The 5,570-nt window shown below is 33.0% G+C and overlaps 1 pseudogene; it reads left to right on the top strand.

Moving 5' to 3' along the window:
* Nucleotides 1–626: 626 nt before the first annotated feature.
* On the top strand, nucleotides 627–723 carry LOC126004904 (uncharacterized; annotated as a pseudogene).
* The last annotated feature ends 4,847 nt before the right edge of the window (nucleotides 724–5,570 follow it).

Below are 5,570 nucleotides of genomic sequence, written 5' to 3'. Positions count from 1 at the left end.
AATATCCCATCTAACTTTAAAGTTATACTTATATTAAGGAGATAGTATATAATATCAACACATAGTAATTAAGTGTAGAAGATAGAGACAGAAGAGAAGAAAAGGGAAGAGGGCCTAAGGAAATTCTCGTACATTGGTGGTGTAAGGGAGTTTGAGCACTAAATATACAAACCACAGAATCAACAAAATAGAAATGAGATTCAATCTTCAATCACCAAACTTAAAAATATGCTTATCAATGGCAGGATGAGGATAGGGAGGTGGATGGGAAGAAACCAGTGAACCATGTTAATGGGAAGAAGACACAGGTTGTTGGATTAGTGCTGAAACATAGTATGCTAAAATCAAATTATGAACAACTTTGTAAATCACAGTGCTTTAATAAAGCTGAAAATAATATTAGATTAAAATTTTATTTTATTTTTAATATATTTATTTAAGCATTTTGATTACAGTCATGAGGGTAGTTGGGTTTCAGTCATATGAAAAATACCTCCCTTCACCGGTGCAACATTCCCATTACCAATGCCCCTCCCTCCATCTTACCCCATTGCCTGTATTCGAGATAGGCATTCTACTTCTCACACTCATTAACATTGTTGTGATAGATTAAAATTTTAAAAGAAGTGCTTGCTTCGGCAGCTCATATGCTAAAAATCGGAACGATACAGAGAAGATGTATGCAAAGATGACATGCAAATTTATGAAGCATTCCATATTTTTTTTAAAGAAGGGCTGGGCCATAGCACAGTAATAGGGCATTTGGCTGACCCAGGACTGATCTACATTCAATCCCTGGAATCTCATATGCTCTCTAGAGTATGCCAGGAGCAATTCTGAGTGCAGAGCCAAAAGTAACCCCCGAGCACTGCTGAGTGTGGCTCAAGTCCCCAAAATATAAAAAATAAAAATTAAAAAATATTAACACATAAAATAATAGCATTTCTATATAATATCAGTGAATATGTAAAATCTGAAATTAAAAGTTCAATATCATATACATTCATGCTAAATAACTTAGGTATCAATATGACAAGATAAACATTTTGCAATCTGAAGGCTACATTATAGAAGAAAAATAGCAAAATTTCTAATACATTTCATGTTCATTGTTCAGAACTGTCAAATAATAAAGATGTTAGTTAATCACAATTTTATGCATTAGATTGATACAATTTCTATTAAGATTCCAGAAATGTTTTTGGAGTACTTATATATAAAAATTTATGTGGAAATATAAAAACCATGGGAGACAAACATATCAATTTTGATAAAAGAAGAATATAAAGTTGAAAGAATCAGGTATTCAATTTCAAGACACATTACTATAATATTAATTATAACTATTCAGTATTGGCAGAAGTATAGACTGAGGTATACAAAACAAATGATTTAGAACTAGACTAATACATTTACTCAATTGATGTTTATAATAATAAATTGTAACTGAATGTTAAAATTTTTAATCAAAAATGTAAAAGTTGGGGCCGGGCGGTGGCGCTAAAGGTAAGGTGCCTGCCTTGCCTGCGCTGGCCTTGGACGGACCGCGGTTCGATCCCCCGGTGTCCCATATGGTCCCCCAAGCCAGGAGCAACTTCTGAGCACATAGCCAGGAGTAACCCCTGAGCATTACCGGGTGTGGCCCAAAAACAAAACAAAAAAAAAATGTAAAAGTTGTTACACCTATAGGCAAAATTAGTAAAGAAGATGCAAAAATCTTATATAAGTCACACATTTTATAAAGACATTAACTTAAAATGCATCATTTATTTAAATGAAAAACAAACACAACTTTTAGAAGAAAAAATATTTAGGGATCTATGACTTACAAAAACATGGTTAATAAAATAAAAAATTGAAAAATTGAATTTCATCAATGTTTAAATTTTTACTTAAAAGACTTATGTAATAGGGCTGGAGAGATAGCATGGAGGTAAGGCGTTTGTCTTGCATGCAGAAGGAAGATGGTTCGAATCCCTGCATCTTATATGGTCCCCTGAGCCTGCCAAGAGGGATTTCTGAGCATAGAGCCAGGAGTAACCCCTGAGTGCTGCTGAGTGTGACCCCCCCCAAAAAAAGACAATATAATGGCTAGCTAAAAAGTGGATTAATACTTAAATATCATAAATCTGGCAAAGCACTAGTTCTAATGATATATAAAATGTTCTCAATGTTTAATAATAACACAGCTAACAATATAATTAAAAGTGAGAAAATACACAAAAACTGTCAGTGAAGCCAACTTAAATGTTATATTCATACATTTAATAGAAAATTTACTATCATTGATCATTAGGGAAACACATTAAAATGCCCTTGAAATACCTCTTCAAACTTAAGAAAGACTAAAGTAAAGATGTGGATCCTACATCACATACTAGTTCAGAAGTAAAGAATCTAGTCCTCTCATACATTAATGCTAGCCATACAAATAGTAGGATCACACTAAAAAACAGCTTGGCAGAGTCTCTACAATAACATCAAACAACTGTTTGATCCAGCAATGGCGATTCTGGGAATTTATTACACTATGAATAGAAGATTCCTGTTCACACTAAAATTTGTACATGGATATTTATAGTAACTGTTTTTGTAATGAGACAAAACTGAACATGTTTGTTGTCATTCATCACTAAATAATTGCTAAGCAAAGGCTAAATAATTAATGGCACATTAAACCAATGGAATACGACATATTTAAAAGCAGCATTACTTTTTAAGATACCTGAATGAATCTCAACGTAATTATATTTAGTAAAATAATTTAATCCAAAAATAAATAATCTAAAATAGGTTTTATAAAGTATTTTTAGTAATCTGTACGAAGAAGGGGGAAGCAGGAAGCAAATTGGAAAATTTCTGCATCTCCATTAGTGTCAGTATTCTGATTATGATGCTGTATTATCATTTTAAATATTATTGGGCAAAACTGGTTAAACAGTAATATTTCTTAATAATTCCTGATGATCTATAATTGTTTCAATAAAAGGATTTGTAAAGTATATAGAAATCACTTTAAAATGCCTTTTTTTTCTAAAATCAAGACCAAAGAAAGTGACTACATATTTAAAAGATGAGCCCATTATGGAAGATACTGTGGCTTGTTCTGTGAAAAAAGAAAACAAATAAGTGATACAAGTAAACAGCTAACTTGATGAATTATTAGGGAAATTAGATCTACTAAGAAGTTGAACTAAGGTGACCTTCAGAGGCTCTTTTTAGTTCTATCAGTTATCTTTATAATAGATTCTGGTTTTGTCCTGGGAGGGAAAAAAAAAAAGCATAGCTAACGTGATTAATACTGGAACAGTATCAAATAGTAATTCAATGACAAAAATGATGAGGTTTGAAAGATCTGACTTAAAATGAAAAAAGAAAGCTTAAATCCATTACCATAAATATAACATTAAAATATATAATGGCATTTTTCCAGAAAATAAGATTACAACATTTAAGATTTCCTGTAAAATATTTATTTTTACTGACAATTTATTTCAAGAAATAGTTCACAAATTATATTAAAGAACTTTATTGCTAAGTGCTATGGTGGAGTGAGTATAAATAGAATGAGAATAAAAACTGCCTTGCTTCCAGACTTCACTACATGTGAGTAATTGGTTATAAAAGAGAATAATATAAATGCTGAATGCTGATTAAAAATATGCTCTCTAAAGACAAAGAAAGAGCAATGCATTTTTCTATGGAGGACAGGAGTTGATGGCAACGTTTTATGGTTCAGTCTTTGTGGAAAACAGTCTCTAGTCCTCAAAGTATGAATGGAAATTTGCTCTTCAAGTCAATGTTCACACTAGAATATCTATCTTACTTATTTGTCTTGATATTTCTTGTTTTGTTTTGTTTTCCCACTCTAGAGAAGCCTATGTTCTCTCTCGAACATGTATTTCTCTCTTTCACTCTTCTCATTTCTCTATTTTTAATAATAATAATAATAATTTCTTTCTTTAAGCACAGTGGTTACATAAATACTCATAGTTGGGTTTCAGTTATAGAATGTATGCTATGCTTCACCAGTTTAATTTTCCCATCCTCAATATCCCCCATCTCCCTCCCACCCCCAATCTGCTACCTGTCTCTCAAACAGTCATTATGCTTCTCTCTCTCATTCTCTCTCTCTCTTTCCTTTCTGACATTGTGGTTTGCACTATTATCAACGAGGAGGTGTCATGCATGACACTTTATCCCCTTTCAGGACCCAGCTCTATTCTTGAGTGATCAGTTTCAACTATCATGGTCATGGAAGTTGTCATGCAGCTATTTTTCTAACTACACTCATCACTCTTTGTAGCAAGCTTCATATCATAGATTTGTCCTCTGGCTCTCATCTCTACATGTCTCTGGATATTATTACCATACTGTCTTACATTTCTTATCTCCCACAGATGAGTGAGATGATTTATGTTTATCCCTCTCCCTCTGACTCATTTTACTCAACATAATAATCTCCATGTCTGTCCATTATGTGTAAATTTCATGAGTTAATTTTTATTAATGACTGCATAGTATTTAATTGTGTAGATATACCACTGTTTCTTAAGCCACTCATCTGTTGTCCAACACCTGGGTTGTTTCCTATTTCTAGCTATTGTAAACAGTGATGTGATAAACATAAGAGTACAGAGGCCATTTTTGTATTGAAATTTTGTGTTCCTAAGGTATATCCCTAGGAGTGGTATTGCTGGATCAAATGGAAGCTCAACTTTTAGTTTTTGAGACTTATCCATATTGTTTTCCAGAAAGGCTGGACTAGACAGTATTCCCACTAGCAATGAATGATACTTCTTTACACTTTGAATCAATTGCAGCTTTGGTTATTCTTGTTCTTTATGATGTATGCCAGTATCTGTGGTGTGAGATGATAAATCATTGTTGTTTTGATTTTCATCTCCCTGATGATTAGAGATGTGGAGCATTTTTTCACGTGCCATTTGACCAATTTTATTTTTTCTTTAAGGAAATGTCTGTTCTTTTCCACACTTTTTGATAGGGCTATGTGTTTTTTTCTTCTTGAGTTTTATTAGTACCTTGTATACCTTAGATATTAGCCCTTATTAGATGGATACTAAGTGAATAGTTTCTCCCATTTCATGGGTGGCCTTGTATCCTAGTCACTGTTTTCTTTGAGATGCAGAACCTTCTCAGTTTAATGTAACCCTGTTTATATTTGCTTCCACTTTTTTGGACAGTGCTGTTTCCTCCTTGACGATGCCTTGTACCAGTGTCATGGCACGTTTCACCATGTTTTCTTCCATGGACTTTATAGTTTAGGTCTGATATCAAGGTCTTTAATCCATTTTGATTTGACCTTGTGCATGGTGTTAAAATGAGGTCTGAGTTTGCTTTTTTGCATGTAGCTGGTCAATTCTTCCAAAACACAAATTGAAGAGGCTTTACTTGCTCCACTTTGTGTTTCTTGTCCCCTTAATCAAAGATTAATTGATTGTATTCTGGAAGTACTTCTATAAATACACAATTAGGAAGGGCAAAGATATCAAAGACCATCCAGTTAGGAAAGGAAGAAGTCAAGCTTTTACTGTTTGCAATTACTGTTT

This window comes from Suncus etruscus, chromosome 3, assembly GCF_024139225.1.
Source record: "Suncus etruscus isolate mSunEtr1 chromosome 3, mSunEtr1.pri.cur, whole genome shotgun sequence".
In the NCBI taxonomy this organism is placed as follows: Eukaryota; Metazoa; Chordata; class Mammalia; order Eulipotyphla; family Soricidae; genus Suncus; species Suncus etruscus.
Note: the sequence above shows the minus strand (reverse complement) of the source record. Positions and strands in the feature narration are given on the sequence as shown.